The sequence below is a fragment of the Schistocerca cancellata genome, chromosome 11, assembly GCF_023864275.1.
Source record: "Schistocerca cancellata isolate TAMUIC-IGC-003103 chromosome 11, iqSchCanc2.1, whole genome shotgun sequence".
NCBI lineage: Eukaryota > Metazoa > Arthropoda > Insecta > Orthoptera > Acrididae > Schistocerca > Schistocerca cancellata.
In genome coordinates this window covers 86,338,750-86,356,000 of record NC_064636.1, presented here as the reverse complement: position 1 = coordinate 86,356,000, position 17,251 = coordinate 86,338,750, and the positions used below count along the sequence as shown (strand labels likewise).

The following is a 17,251-nucleotide window of genomic DNA, read 5'->3' as shown; positions in this document are numbered from 1 at the left end:
CACAAAATTTGATGTTAACAAGGATCACTACAAACATAGCTATACATATTGTACAAGCCCTGTTCAGACTCTACTGACATCAGTCAGAAAATAATATATGATAATCCAAGCCAAGCGTAATAGTCTAAGAGTAATCAGAAATTACTAATAACTCTCAGCCGAAGAAAACTCACAACCTATGTTTATTTCAATGTAAATTATTAACATTCAACCATCAGCTAATGACTTTTTTTTAACTCCATACGCAATACATCAATGATGTCAATGATGATATCTTCTCCTTAATTCAGGTAATGGCTGGATCCCAAGCTTGGTTAAGGGAATAGCCACTGTCACGATTCAGTTCATGTTTTCTTACTCCGATCTCTATAGCTTCTTTGATGACACAGTCCCAATATTTCGAAGTCTGTGTTAGTACCTTGGTCTTGTCATAGTCCGTGCCGTGAAGTTCTGACAGGCAATGCTCGGCGATTGCAGACTTATTAGGCTGTTGCAATTTCGTCTGCCGTTGGTGTTCACGGCATTGGTCTTCAATGGTGCGAATTGTCTGACCTATGTATTCCTTACCAAATTGGCACGGTATTTTGTAAACCCCTGATTTACATAAACCAAGGTTATCCTTAACACTGCCAAGAAGTGCTCTGATTTTAGTTGGAGGGCGGAAGATGGTTTTTACTTGATATTTGCATAAAATGCGTCAAAATTTTCCCGATAAGGCCCCACAAAACGGAATGAATGCCATGGCTGTGTTTTCCTCAGGTTCTTCATTAGTCTCTGCCAGTTGTGTTGTGAGTGTCAGATGTAGAGCATCCTGGATTTGCCTTTTCTTACAACCGTTACTCAGAAACACAGACTTCAGATGGGCCAATTCTTGCTGGAGATTGTCCTCATCAGACACGGTGTGAGCTCTGTGTACAAGAGTGTTTAGCACGCCGTTCTTCTGAGCAGGGTGGTGGCAGCTATCTGCTTGTAGGTATAAGTTGATGAGAGTTTTCTTTCTATACACGCTGTGCCCCAACCTGCTGTCATCTCGACTTTTGACAAGAACATCCAAGAAGGGGAGCATCCCATCCGATTCTACCTCCATGGTGAACTTGATATTCTCATGTCTTGAGCTGAGATGTGTGAGAAATTCCATCAGCTTGTCTCTTCCATGTGACCAAATGACTAACGTGTCGTCAACATATCTGAAGAAACAAGTATGTTTTATATGAATATGGTACCTGTTCTTTCGAACATGTCGGAAAGAACAGATACCATCTTCATATAGTTAAGGCTAACTGGCCACTGACCTTCTTCTGTGCAGATGCACACGCACTGCCCGAACTCTTACGGGACTCGGTCAGATTTTCTGCCACGAGTAATGAGCATAATGGGCAGGGGCACTACGGAAGTAGTGTGTGGACATTAAGTTCGAAATGCGGGTTTCACGGGGAGCGTGCAAGGGATAAGTCCCTGCACTCGCACTATGCTCTGTGCCCTCGGTGGCTCAGATGGATAGAGCGTCTGCCACGTAAGTAGGAGGTCCCGGGTTCAAGTCCTGGCCGGGGCACACATTTTCAACTGTCCCCATTTATGTATATCAATGCCTGTTGGCAGCTTAGGGTCTCGATTTAATTATCACTTCAAGTAGGTTTTAGCTGTGCTGACTCCAAGGCTTCTCTCTCGAAATGTTCCACGTACATGTTAGCGACGACGGGAGAGAGAAGACTTCCCATAGCAACGCCTTCGGTCTGCTCGTAGCAGTCACTTTCAAATAGAAAATATGTTGACGTCAGAAAACGTCTGAACAGATTGGTGGTTTTCTCATCAAATCTCCAGCCGATTAGTTCCAGGAATTCAGGTAATGGAACCCTAGTAAACAGGGAAACCACGTCGAATCTCACAAGTATGTCAGATTCCTTAATTGTGAGGTGGTTGACGCATCCCAAGAAATCCGAAGAGTTACAGATATGGTGTGGGCATGTCACCACGTGAGGACTGAGCAGCTCCTCGAGGTACTTGGCGAGAGGATACAATGGGGCACCAATATTGCTGACAATAGGACATAACGGGACACGTTTCTTGTGGACTTTCACTAAGCCGCACAGCCTCGGAGGAACAGGGGCCCTGGGTCGTAACTTCTTTGTGATCTCTTTGTGACCCGTTTGTCTGATAATTTTTCTGACATATCACCAGCACGAATGTCTGCCACTGTCAAAGCTTCATCCTCCATAGCTGACGGTGGACTGGAATCGAGCTTGCGGCCAGAGATTCTGTGTAACTGGCCCACCAATGTCCGAGGGCTACCAGCAACTGTTTTTCTCTGCAACACTGGAAGCCAGGATCGGTTCACTTTGAGGCTTTCTTCTTTCTTGTTGAAGCTATTGCCATGTGTGTGTATTTCTGTAGCATCACTGAACAAATGAGAGTAGTAGCTCTTCTTTACAGCAAGAACTTCCCTGTCGGCAAATTTAAGTACGTGGTCGGTCTCACACAGCACACACTCTGCCACAGCCGGTTTCTTCAGCTGCCCCAACATGCAATGCCGCTTATGTTTGGTAATCCTGGTGCTGACTAATCATCGAGTTTTCCACATGTACGTGGTATACAGTATTTTCTCTTTTCCCCTTTGCCAATCTGAGACACTCTTTTATCTTCTTTGTTGGTTTATAAATAGTCTTTAGACTGTGTTTGCACAATACACAGCCGAGTCTGTCTGTCACTCTGGGACTGTACGGCAGAAAGGCCGTACTCCGCATTTCTTTTTTCGATGTGGCACTTCATCAAGTGTTTGACTTTATGACACTTCTTACATAACTGGTGGAGTACCCACTGCTCCTCAGAATGCTTGCCAGGTGTTGCATCTCACGTCTGAGATGCTGCGGCTCACATATTCATCTTGCTTGCATCGCATTTGTGCTAATCACATCTCTTTTCTGACTTGGGTGGTGATCTGATAGTGTGTGCAGCTATCAGTACATGTGTGACATGATACACGCTGTGACCCAGGTTTCCACCATCCTTTGTAACCAGCACATCTCGAGAGGGTAGTTGTTAGTCCTATTCTACCAACATGGTAAATTTTATGTCAGTATGGCGACAGTTCAGGTGTCTTAGGAAGTCACTGATTCCTCGCCATGGCTCCACACAACAAAGATATCGTTGATATACCTGTACCACACCTTAGGTTTACAAGCTGCCAAGTCCAGTGCCTGAGCTTCAAAATATTCCAAGAAAAAGTCGGTCACCAATGGACTACGTAGACCACTGATGATGCTGCCTTCCAGTTGCCACTTCACACGAGACAGCTCGCAGTAAGACATGCATGGAAGAGCTTGGTGATGTCTTGTGGGAAAAACGGAACTGATATACTCCACAGAATCATTGATGGCACTTTGGTAAACAAAGAAACATCATCAAAGCTGACCAGGATGTACTTTGGTCCAAGTTTTAGTGTCTTCAGCTTCACAATTGAATGTCCTGAGTCCTTATGCATGTGGCAGTCTCCCTAATGCTGTTGGAGCGGAGAGGCCAAGTGTTTCGCCTGTTTATATGTCGGTGAGCCAGGAACATTAATGATTGGCCTTAATGGAACGATATTCTTACAGATCTTTGGTAATCCATACAGCCGAGATGGTAGGCCTTCCGTGTTGCAAAGGTTCCTCGGCATAGCTTCCAAGCAAAGCCACCAGCTTGCAACCAGAAGAAAGGAGAGTTCTAAGCTATCACAGGTCTTAACACCGACATGAGTATTTTGGTACAGCCTACTGATACGGGAAATGCAACTGTAGTAATGATGATCAAAGATCACGAGTAGAAGATCGGGGAACTACTAGAGTTGACGACACCAAAAGCTAAACTAAGCACACATCTGACACGGCAGATCACACAGAATACAAAATGGCTAATTAAGGCATCTGCTCTCTCAGCAGACATACAGACGAATCTGTGCAACACAGAAGCCCTATCACCTCATTTGTATGGACTATCAAAGATCCATAGGAATACTGTTCTATTAAGACTGACTGTTAGCACTCCTGACTCACCAACATATAAGATGGTGAAACACTTCCCTCTCTGCTCCAGCTGCATGTAAGGAAGACTGACACATACAGAAAGGACTCGGGACATTTCACTGAGAAGCCACACAAATTAAAACTTGGAGCAAACTATACCCTGGTTAGCTTTGACACTGTTTCTTTGTTTACCAAAGGGCCACTCAGTGATTCTCTGTAGTATATCAGTTCCACTTTCCCACATGACATCACCAAGCTCCTTCATGTATGTCTCACCACAAACTGTTTCACATGGAATGGAACTGCTACAAACAGGTGGAAGGCATTGCCATACGCAGTCCACCTATTTCAGTGATGGGCAAATTTTTCATGGAATATTTCGAAGCACAGCTGTTGTACTTGGCAGTGGGACCATGGGTAGGAACAGCTCAGTTATTTCCTAAGGCACCTGAACAGTTTCCATGCAAACATAAAACTTACTGTGGAGAAAGGACAGGACTAACAACTACCCTTTCAAGATGTGCTGGTCACAAGGGATGGTGACAACCCGGGACACAGTGTGTGTCAAAAACCGACACACACACAGACCAATACCTGCACAAACTATCACCACCTGAGCCGGAAAAGAGGGGCAATTAACACACTCGTAATGCAAGCATGAGGAATATGTGAACCACAACACCTCAGATGTGAGATGCGATGCCTGGCAAGCATTCTGAGGAGCAGCAGGTACTCCACCAGTTATGTAAGCAGCATCACAGGATTAAACACTCAGTGAAGTGACACATCGAAAAAAGAAATGTTGGGTATGGTCCTTCTGCCATTGATTTCCAGAATGACAGGCAGAATCAGCCGTATACTGTGCGCACATGGCATGAAGACTATTTGTAAACCGACAAAGAGGATGAAAGACTGTTTCAGATTGGCAAAGGTGAAAAGGAGCCTACTTGTAATGTCAGGAACATACTGTATACCACGTATATGTGCAAAAGTCTACGTCGGATGACTGGATGATCAATCACCAGCAGGATCAATGAACATAGCTTGTATTGCAGGTTGAAGCAAGGAGAGAAATTGACCACGGGGGAGGATGTGCTGTGCTAGACTGACCACATAGCGAAATTTGCTTATTTCATGCTGTAGTGATGAGCTATTACATCTGCTTGTTCAGGGAAACTATAAAAATCCACTCAACAAGAAAGAAGAAAGCCTCTATGTGAATGGTGCCTGGATTCCTGTGCTGCAGAGAACAACCACTGCAGGTAGTAGGGGAGAACTGCAGCCACACGAGCACAGAAAACCGCTGCCTTCATTGCCACTTAACAAAAGACTCTGAAGAATAATGAAAGACCATCTGTGTGGAATTGCTTGTGTATTACAAGGCTGACTGTGACAATTTTTTGTCAAGCATTATCACAGGCGATGAAATGTGTGTTCTTCACTTTGAACTGGAAACAAAATGGCAATCCATGACGTGATGCCACACCACCTCTCTTCTGAAAAAAAAAAAAAAAGTTCATAAGCCAGACCCTCAGCCAGGAAAGGCGGTTTTCTGAGACTCCAAAGGCCCTATTCTGTCCAATTTCCTCCCACAAGGTGCAATGATCAACTTGGCAGTATACTGTGCTACCCTAAGAAAACTGAAGAAACAACTTCAGCATATTGGCTTCTGTCTTGGGTTCTTCAGCCGACGTTCATCTAATGATTTTACTGACGTTTCGCCAGCACGAGTGGCTGGCATTGTCAACACTCGGCAAAGTAAAGAATCAGAAAAAGAAATGTCAGGTGCGGCCTTTCTGCCACAAATTCCCAGAGTGACAGACAGAATCGGCCATATATTACGCAAACATGGCATAGAGACAATTTTCAAACCGACAAGGAAGACCAAAGTTTTTTTTTTTTTTTTTTTTGTAAACATTTTTGGAATACAGTGATCAATAGAGTATTATATTTTGACTAAAGTTCAGTCTTGATCACACCATTTATGTTTCAATGTCATTGAAACATAAATGGTGTGATCAAGACTGAACTTTAGTCAAAATATATCAAAGAATGTCTTAGATCGGCAAAGGAGAAAATGGGCCCACTTGGAATGTCGTGAATATACTGTATACCATGCACATTGTAAGGTGCTTCTTACGTGAGGAAGACATTTTTACCAGTTTTAATAAATTATTGTTTCTTATTGACGTATTCATGACAGTTAGCAAGTGCTGTAGTCAGTAGCTGGCCACGAGTCGGAGAGCATTTTCCACGCTGGCTGGCTGGGTGATGAAGCAACCGTATGTCGCGTGTAGTGAGGTGGGGCTCAGCGCTGGACTGTAGCAACAAGCGTCAGACTGGGAAATATACGTGACGGGAAGTACCGCCATCTTGGTGCCAAAGTCACCAATTTTGTTTATTTATATTTAATAATTAAAGTCATTTATGACAACATGAATACTAGGAGGAGTATCTGGATGTTTAAAACGATTTATCATAATTTTGCCTCGTTAAAATTAACACCCGTTCATTAACAAATGCATATCTTAGTAAGTACGAACTGGATCGGAAATCCACAAACTGTGGCGAAACTAGTAAGAGATACGGACTGCGCGCCAAAGTCGGCAGTCGGAGTTAAGAGCTCTTCCTGTTTTGTTCGACGGTAGCTATGCTATCGGTTACAAGTAGTTTGTGACATGAGGGTTTCATTATTGATCTAATAGGAATACAAGTGATATTAGAGCATTCTGAATGTTAATTTTGAGTAAATTGATACCCCAAAGTTGATCGACAGCAATTTCAGATAATTAACTTCCACCGACAGAGACATCCGATGCGCCAATGAAGAATCTGCACGGGACGACATTTGCGAGAGCTGCACTGTGTACAGGTAGGAGGAAATCCGACGACACGATGCACCAAGGCGGATCGAGGAAGGTCCGACTTACACTCACAAATTCCGGGTGGAAATGCTGACCAATTATACTGTTCATCACATATACCACCCTCTATGGACTCGTGGCTAAGCTGAGTAATAACAGTACCAGTTTCGAAGCGAGGGGATCTTGCAACGTGCGGAAATGTTTGTGTCAGAATGACTGGATGATCAATCGACACCAGGATCAAAGAACATAAGCGACATTGCAGGCTGGGCAGGTGGAGAAATCGGCTGTGGCAGAGCACACACTGAGTGAGACCGACCACGTAATAAAATTCGCTGACGTGGAAGTTCTGGCTGTAGAGAAGCACTATCACACGCGCTTGTTTACAGAAGCTGTAGACATACAAAAACACGCAAACAGCTTCAACAAGAGAGAGAGGAAAGCCTTAACATAAACGGATCTTGGCTTCCCGTACTGCAGCGAACGACCGTCGCTGGTAGGAAGAGGAGAATCGCACCGGAAATGACCGCGGAGAAGCCCTCGGACGTTGGCGCGCCAGGTACATATAGTCTATTCAACATAAGTAAATGTTCATGTTAATAAAGAACCGTATTAATCCACGTGAGCATTTGTGTTGTAGAAAGAGGATTCTGGCCACCCATAACAATATCCTCTCCCTTACTTCCTACGTTACAAGACTACAGCGGTGACGAGAGTAATTCAGTGGCAATCAACTTGGCCAAAGACTTTTCTTATAGGGGTGGATTGTGTTTAAGTGTTTCCAATTGCTAATTTGTTGTTGTGTTCTTGCATGTATTCCAGGAGGGAGCTGCAGAACTAACCAAATTTCTCTTTTCAGAGGCTTAGCTTACTTTTTGCTTTAACATATTTGTGTAAACCATGAATTCCCTGTCCCCTCCACCCACTGCCCCTGCACCTCAGCTGCAGACGGCCACTGTAATAAACCTTTCGGATTCAGAACTAAAAAATTGCTACCTTACTGACAACGGTACAACTACTACCGGCTGCACAAGCTGCGTCAACAGCACAACAGACCAACCATCCACACCAAAAACTGCCACAGGCCAGTATACAAATGTTCCAGCAAATTTAAGGACACAGAAATGGAATGGATGGCTCGAATACCTGACTGAGTTTCCAAGCACGTTGTCCAGTTCATCGTGTTTGAGGTACTGTAAAGTTAGAATATTTCCTTTCGATTGCAGTGTCCCCAGTGTTCAGGTTAGTACAACAACTATTCCCAACCACGTCTCCCGACAAACTCAGCTATGACAAAGTATCACTTCATTAACTCAACTCTATGACTGGCAAGTCCAAGTAGCTGCAGCTAGATATCATCTACATCTACATGGACACTCTGCAAATCACATTTAAGTGCACGGCAGAGGGTTCATCGAACCACCTTCACAATTCTCTATTATTCCAATCTCGTATAGCGCGCGGAAAGAATAAACACATATATCTTTCCGTACGAGCTCTGATTTCCCTTATTTTATCGTGGTGATCATTCCGCCCTATGTAGGTCGGTGTCAACATAATATCAGTTCTTTTGCTTGCAGAAAAAGCCAGAACAGACGTACCACCAGTGGTAAACAGAATTAATGGGCACGACCAGGAAGTGTAAATTTAAGTGTATTTATGGCAACTTTTTCAGTGATTTAATGATCCATGATGCAATAATATTCAATGTCTCAGATAGTAGAATACGGGAACAGATCTTAAAGTACTCTGATCCATCACTTCCCCAAATATTGCATATCTTACAGCAATATGATTTGGATGCTAAAGCAGCCCCAAGTTGTCGGGTCGAGTCGCCACTTGTTCGTGACTGCCCCAGCAGCCACAACAACGAGCACGTACACAGCCACGTAGACATGTAAATAAGCCTAAGAATTTAGTGGAGTCTCGCCCTAGATGTTTTGATCGCCATAAAAGACAGAACAGCCTATCGCATAACGCAATGTGTTACGTGCGTGAAAAAGAAGGCTGTGTCCGAGATGTTTGTTTGCAACAGCACAAAAATGCCAATTTTGCCCACTCTCAGAGAAAACAGGCTCATGAACATGCAGTGAATGCTGTGTTTTTAATACCTACAACAGGTTCTGACAAAAGTAAGATTAAGGTTGTACCTTGTGCAACGACATTCTAAGAAACTATTTGTCTCTTAAGAATTGCTGGCCATCGTGTGAACTTTCAGCTAGACACAGGTGCCATAGTAACTTTGCTTACTCGTGCCAGGTATGAACAGTTAGGCTCACCAAGCCTTTCTAAATCGGAAATACGGAAGCGTCCGATCCCGCCCGTCTGCTTTGACCCATGACGGCACAAAGATGGCGGATACGACCATAAACCACGATTCCAATATGGCGCATATAAAGTCTGTACGTACACATTATGAGGACAAAAATACATCGAAAAACAAACACACCCACTTTCCACAAAAAGCCTAATGACACTAACGGGACAAGCGCGGGAAATGGGGTGTTTTCAGGTGGGGGCAAACTAAATACAAACAAATTTAGACACCCACCCCCATACAAAACCACACAAAACGACGAAAAAACCGACATCACAAAGCTCCCCAAATACCACTAAAGACAATATCATCTTCAATCGGACACATCCCTTTACCAATATAGCTTAACAGCAGCTCCCGATCCCATAAATTAGGATCAAACACTTCCCTTGGCCTATATAGCTCAAAAACATCTCCCGATACCAATATCAACATACACAGCCACATGTTGGGATCGAACACTTCCATTGACCTGCGCACTTAATTTTATGCGATTAATTTTACTAAAATTGCCACACGATGTACAGCGAACAACACTAAATTAACCTTGACACAAAATCGTTAGCTCACTGAAACGAATTCCACTACAAACACAGCCGACACTCGAGCAATTCTGGATAATGAGCAAAAGCAAACTGAGCCCATTACACCACACAAACGAAAACCCTGAACATACCACCAGAGAGCACAACAAACCACAACACGACGACATCTACAAACACGCCACACTCACAAACCAAACTCGGCGCCGTCATGACATCACACACGACAACACCCTTACGTCACAGGTCAAAGCCGACGCGTGGGATCGGACTCTTCTGTCGACCCTCTAAGTCTAGCAAGTACCTCACTGCTTACAATGGACAGGCAATTCCAGTGCTCAGACAGTGTAGTTTGCATGCCACACACAAATCTTGCACTAGGACAGTGAACTTAACAGTGTTGAAATCAAGAGCCAGTGAGAATATGTTCAGTTTAGATGGATTTGTTTTGACTTAGCATCCAAGAAAATGTACTGTCAGTGACCGCTTTTACTCCAAAAGAAGCTTGCTTCAAGAATTTCCTAAACTATTTTCAGAAGGAATCAAAATACCTAATAACTTTGTAGTGCATGTTACATTGAATGACAATGCACAGCCTAAGCTTTTCCGGTCCAATCCCGTTCCAATTGCTTTCAGAGGCAAAGTAGCCAGTGAATTGAAAGAATCGCAAGATAATAGTGTAATTGCTCCCAGTCAAGCAAGTCAGGGGGCAAGTCCTCTCGTTTCGTTGCCTAAGCCTTCTGGTCACATTCGCATTTGTGTCGGATTACAGGTCCACAGTCAACCCACAGACAGTAGTTGACATTTATCTGTTACCTCGCGCTGAGGAACTAATGGACAAGCTCGGTGCAGGATATTACTTTTCTAAGACAGATTTGTGTGATCCCTAATCGCATATTCCGTTGGATGAAGGATTACATAAAGTGATTGTTGTAAATACACACTTAGGACTGTTCAAGTATTTGCATTTGCCCTTTGACAGTGCTCCCGCACCCACCATTTTTCAACATTACTTGAAACAGCTGACTGCAAAAGTGCCATTTTGTTCAAACTACCTTGACAATATTGTCATCTCAGGTTGTACACTTCGACATGTGCCCTGGCAGCAGTTTTCCGGAGGACGTTCCTGTTGCCTTGCAAGCCGCACGGTGAAGTACGGTCGGGAGTTTACCATCCTCCACAATCACGGCTAAGTCCAGAGTCTTGCCTCCCCCCCCCCCCTTTGTCATTCACATCCTCTCTATACGACAACGGTGAGGCATTTCAAAGCAGAGAAATGAGAAATGTGCTGGTGTAAGCAGTCATCAACACACCAGTCGGCAAAGATGAAGCAAAGATCGATAGTAGGCGCACGATCAAGCATGCCTATCACGAGAGGGGCCAGAGACACACCCAAAAACAACACGCCACCAACGCCCTCTTGATAGCACGTATTTAGGTCGCGGCCACTGACTGGAGGACCTCAGTGGCTCACTAACTCACTCATTCTTGATAGGCATCTGTCAGTCCAGTTCACGTCACAGGCTACGACAGTGCATAGCGATCAGATCGGGGACACAGTGGGACTAGCAATGATGCTAAAGCTTGTAATAACAAGATTACCAATGCTGTTTGCAAGAGGACTATTACTGTTGAGCTTGTACCACAACACATGGACTCTGTTCGAGATAAGTAAATGCTCATGTCAATAAAGAACGGTATTACCCCATGTGTGTACTTGCGTTGTAGAAAGAGGACTCTGGCCACCTGTAACAACATCCTCTCCCTTGCTTCCTACGGTACAAAGGACTTGGAAGAACAGATGAATAGGTTGGACAATGTCTTGATAAACGAGTTATAAGATGAAGATCAAGAAAAGTAAAACAATAGTAATAAAAAAATGTGACACTCAGAGAATTAGACTAGGAAATAAAACACTAATTGTATTAGATAAGTTTTGTTTGAAGTGAGGAACACAGAAAATACTAAAATGTAGACTTTCACGGCCGGAAATGTCATGTCCATTATAATTATCCGGGCTGTTATGCCGTGGTCGGTTGATGAATTCCGTGGCAATTCCCAACGTTTCGTTCCCGTCTGCCGAAGACCTCTTCAAGAGGGTCTGTCTCCCACCGAAGAGTAATATAACTGCGGGTGAGAGAAGAGCTTTAAAACTCCTGAATGATGACGATAGTATTTTGATTCTCCCAGCTGACAAGGGAAGCGCAACAGTGGTTATGGATGTGGCCGACTATCAGAGTAAAATTATTGAGTTACTGGATCCGCAAGCATATAGGAAGCTGAATAAGGACACCACTAACAACGTTCTTAGAACTGTGTCGCGGTTAATAAAAAAGTCCTCCATTGAAGAGAGTGTACAGAAAGGTCTCTTCAATTCGGTTGCGCTACCACCAAGGCTTTATGGATTGCCCAAAACTCATAAAGAAAATGCACCGTTAAGACCAATACTAAGTGCCATTGGTTCGCCCACCTATTCATTAGCCAAGTTTTGGACTACACTGTTAAAACCACATGTGGACCATTCGGGCTCTTATATGAAGAATTCGACACATTTCATCAGCAGAGTGAATGGCATAGTGGTCCAGCCGGAGGACATATTGGTTAGCTTTGATGTACTGAAACAGCTGGATCGAATTTTTCCTGCCAATATTTCAGAACTGTTTAAGTGTTGTTTGACGACCACATACTTCAAGTGGAATGAACAGTTTTATGAGCAAATGGATGGCGTGGCTATGGGAAGCCCCCTAAGTCCCGTAATTGCAAACTTCTTTATGGAGAAATTCGAAGAACAGGCCTTAGGTACTGCCAGCAAAAAAGCAAATGTATGGTTCTGATACGTGGATGACACGTTTGTGCTGTGGAGACATGGCAGGAAGGAACTAAGCCGGTTCCACGAACATATGAATAGTATACACTCGAGAATTCAGTTTACAATGGAGGAGGAGGTAGACGGCAAATTACATTTCCTCGATGTGTTTGTTGTTAGAAATGAAAATGGTAATCTGGGCCACTCAGGATACTGCAAACCCATGCACACGGACCGTTATTTGCACCGGGATTCGAACCACCACCCACAACAGAAGCGGGGTATTATCAAGATGTTAGCGGACAGAGCTAGAAATATTTGTGAACCTGAGTTGCTCGACACTGAGATGGAACATCTCCACAATGCACTAATGAAGAATGGATATTCATTCGCCGAAATAAAACATGCGTTGGGACAGCCACGCAGAAATCATAGTGATGTACAGGCTACTGCAAAATCTAAGGTTTCCTTGTCGTTTGTTAAAAATGTAACGGAAAGAATAGGGAGGACCTTGATGAAGCGGAATATTACCGTAATTTACAAGCCCATCAGGAAGATACAGAAATACCTTAAGCCTGCCAAGGACGCTCGCAAACCATTGGAAAAAGCTGGAGTGTATAGGATCCCATGCAGCTGTGGAGATGTTTATGTGGGTACCACTAAAAGAACTGTTTCTAAACGTTTGGAAGAGCACAAGGGCAATTGTAGAATAGGAGAAACGGAACAATCAGCTGTTGCGGAGCATGCTTTCCAGCCAGGGAACCACCTTATTCGTTTCGAGGAGACGCAAGTACTAGCAGCCACAAGCAGATATTACGAAAGGCTCCACAGGGAGGCAATCGAAATTGCTAAACACCCTAATAATTTCAATCGAAAGGAGGGCGGGCTTGAAATTAAATGGTATATGGATGCCGGTGTTAAAGAAGATATGTACCACCTATCCACTACTGGCTGATGGCAATGGCGATTGACGGCAGCGGACAATTGCACTGACGTTTTCAAAACACGTGACGTCAGGGTGCGGCCTGGGAGCACGCGGACATGGAATTTAGCAGCAGTCAGTAGCGAGCCAGTGGGTGTGTTGGACCTTCCATCGAGCTACAGGCCCCCTTGAAGATGTCTCCCGCAGATGGGTTCGAAACGTTGGGAACTGTCACAGAATTCATCAACCGACCACAGCATAACAGCCCGGATAATTATAATGGACAGAACACTGAAAATGTAGATTGGCAAAGCATTAAAAATATATATGTATGTATAGTGTCTTGAGCATGAAAAATATCTCTGAGAAAGGTGAATTCGTTGACGTACAATGTAAAGCGAAGTTTTAGGAAGTTTTTGCTGAAGGTATTTATCTTAAGTGTAGCCTTATGTGGACGTGAAATGTGGACAGTAGGCAATTCAGATAAGAAGAAAATACAGAAGGTTTTTAATGTGTTCTTGCATATAATGCTGAAGATCAGATAGGTGTTTCACATAACTAGTGGTGAGGTACTGAATCAAAGTGAGGGTAAAACTAAATTTATGACACAACTGGGCTACAAAGTGTAGAGGGAGACCAAGGCTTGACCACTGTATGGAGATTCAGGTCGATGTATGCTGCAGTAGTTATGCAGAGATGAAAAGGATTGCACAGGATAGATCAATGTGGTGAACTGCATCAAACCAGACTTTTGACTGAAGACCAAACCAAGAGTACAATGCCTTAAAATACTGTATTTTGCCTGCTTTCCCTCATTTCCCATTTGGTATCATATTAATTATGCATCCCTTTACATTCACCATGACTGTGCTATAACGTAACACTTCTTAATTTCTAGAATTACATAACTTTTAGAATTACCTTTTATTTCACACCATCAGAATATTCCATGTCTTTCACACTCGGTGAGTAAATCTGGACCTGTGGCAACAGAAAACAATCTGCAATGAGGGCATGCTCTCCACATATTACATAAAAGTTTCACATATTTAAGTCAAATAATAATATTATAGAGTGGAGATGCTGAGTCGCAGATACGCACAACAAAAAGACTCTCACAATTAAAGCTTTCGGCCATTAAGGTCTTCACCAACAATGCACACACACACACACACACACACACACACACACACACACACACAGTTACATTCCACCCTGGATTTTGATTTCAGGCAAATAATGGTAGGCCTACTTCTTGAGAATAAATTACTAGTTGTAGGCAAGGTTTTTTCCCTGAGAGAGAAATTCTTGGTGACAGAAGGTCATACAGGTGTATTTTAATAATAGTGAACAAAATTGCACATGAATGATTAGCAGCAACATACATGAAAATTTCTTGCATTTCACCCTTCTGCCTACGCTTCTGTTTTCAATCAACTTTTATAGTTTGATAATTTTTTTATTCACCATTAATTATTTTACACAAAGTAGGTTTTGTCATGTGTAAATCACAGCAGTGTAGTCAAGTCAAAGGGTACAGCTACAGTCTTAAATATTAAAATGGCCCTGCCCATATCATAGAATTCTTAAATTTTAATGTGGACCTGACAAAGACAGCAAATATGTGAATATAGAGATCCACAGCTGTCAGTATTCTAATCCTGGTAAACCGATGGAGACAGCTCTGTATATCACATGGACTTGTTTTTTTTTTTTATTTGTTAGATGTCAGTGATATGACAAGAATGTCACAAGGTGACATCACTTGAGAGATGTGACTGAAAGGTACATAAATATGTCATACAGCGATGATTACTACAAACCACGCATTTTAGTTTCCACATGAGACAGCACTGACCTCTTGAGGAGGTTTTTGCAAAATTACTTGATATGTGTTTCTCAATTCAGTTTAGCATCAATGAAATCCTGAAGTTTGACACATGTACTAGGTACCCATATTCTTACAAACACCAGACAGAAACATGAGTTTTGTCTGTCACTACAGAACCATTTTAGAAACAGCTTCTCACAAAACACTGAAACAACCACTGTAACATTACACTGCCCTCAGCTAATGAAAAAGAGATACATTCACGCAACAGGTGCAGCACACAAGTTAAAGATGTAACATAAACCTCACTTCTGTTGTTAAGGCAAACTAGAATGATAAGAGGAGATAGATATATGAAAGGTATGTATGATGATTCGAAAACTACTTGCTTTTCCAGCTGCTCACTTTTTGAGATCTACGGCAGATATACAATACCATTCAAAAAATGAATGCCTTGAATATGCATAAAAATAGGGACACATGAGCTCTTTGATTGAAAGTTGAGGGTTACCCATTGCTATCTTGTTTTTCGTGGTTGGGTTACACTGGATGTTAAGCCCCACTTGGCCGTATGCAGACTTCCGCAGCTAGATAGTTGACACACACACACACACACACACACACACACACACACACACAGAGAGAGAGAGAGAGAGACGCGCGCGCGCACCTGGTATTTTCGAAAATTGATGAGCGAAATAGGTTCGTAATATGCACGGAAATAGTTGCCGATGATTCGAAAACCGACAAGATTACTGAAAATAACGCAGGTATATTGTTGTGACTTGCATAACCTCAAATAATTACATACGAAATTCACATGCTATTACAAACCATAACCAAATGTGATTCAATTACGTCCAAGTGCACCCAGCAGTAAACTAACACAACAGTTTCCAGAATAAAACTTTCACTCTGCAGCGGAGAGTGCGCTGATATGAAACTTCCTGGCAGATTTTTGCCTGACCGAGGCTCGAGCTTGGGACCTTCGCCTTTTGAGAGAAAGTGTTTTACCAACTGAACTACCCAAGCTCGACTCACGAGCCGTTCTCACAGCCACAATACAATATTTACAAACAGCAACCACACCATCATCATAAGATATTCGCAAGCTGCTTTCGTCGTTCGAATCACTGTAATAATGGTGAAAATGGGATGTTAAGTTCCAAATTAAATTTTTGACTTTCCATCGTTCTTGTTTACATCTCAAGTCGTCGTCTGTTACCTGGATAACGTAATCTATGATTCTCCGTAAAAACAAACAAGCCAGCGACTGCGTTTATCGTAACAGCACGGAGCAGACAGCAGAGCACTTTGCTCTAAGATAGTCAATATGGAAGAAGTAACAAACCAATGCCGCGGATCTGCCAGAAGAAAAGACGAAACGCGTGTGGTATAGTGAAATAATTCAATAATATTGTCAAACCGTCCATATATTGGCCGTCTGGGGGCGTCTATTGATGTAGTGTCAATAGTAGCAATATTGATGAAAAGCATTGATAGTCCCCAAAATATTCTCACTGTTGCCAATATGAACAAAAACAAAAAGCACACCGCTTATGAAGAGCTGCTAAAAAATAGGAAACATGCTACGCCGACGCGAAGCTGGACGACATGTAGAAAAAAAAAATCGCTTCGCTGAAAACGTATTTCGGGAATGTGTGCGAAACAGAAGGATAGTAAGTGTTCCGTAACTGACAACGTATGTGTACGTATCGAAATGTTGGATCTTCCAAGGCGCATCAATACGTAAAAATAAAGTGCTTTAAAATTTTGGGATTACAGAAGCGTCCGATTCCACCCGTCTGATTTGAACATGATGTCACCAATATGGCGGAAATGACGATTCTCAACGTCTCCAATATGGCACCTATTACATACACACAACAGACACGAAAATACATATAAAACCAACAAACATCTCCCCCCAAGCCACACAAAACGACAGTATAAATACACCACAAAACTCCC

General features: G+C 42.9%; 1 protein-coding gene and 1 non-coding gene across 7 annotated transcripts in view; one reads left to right on the top strand and one right to left on the bottom strand.

The window, feature by feature from the left end:
• LOC126108715 (zinc finger protein 239-like) overlaps positions 1 to 16,600 on the bottom strand; it is an 83,693-nt gene extending 67,093 nt beyond the window's left edge. For 3 of the 6 annotated variants that reach the window (XM_049914032.1, XM_049914031.1, XM_049914036.1), the window contains exons 1-2: positions 16,506 to 16,600; positions 14,371 to 14,430 (exon numbers count right to left, since the gene is read on the bottom strand). The gene's annotated coding sequence lies outside the window, so the exon portion shown is untranslated. Of the gene's footprint in view, positions 1 to 14,370; positions 14,431 to 15,791; positions 15,811 to 16,114; positions 16,416 to 16,505 lie in introns of those variants that run through there. The other 3 variants (XM_049914033.1, XM_049914035.1, XM_049914034.1) reach the window with 2 other exon arrangements.
• Positions 1,478 to 1,552, top strand: Trnat-cgu (transfer RNA threonine (anticodon CGU)). Its single transcript has one exon. It is a non-coding gene; the product is annotated as a tRNA-Thr (tRNA).
• Positions 16,601 to 17,251: the final 651 nt, after the last annotated feature.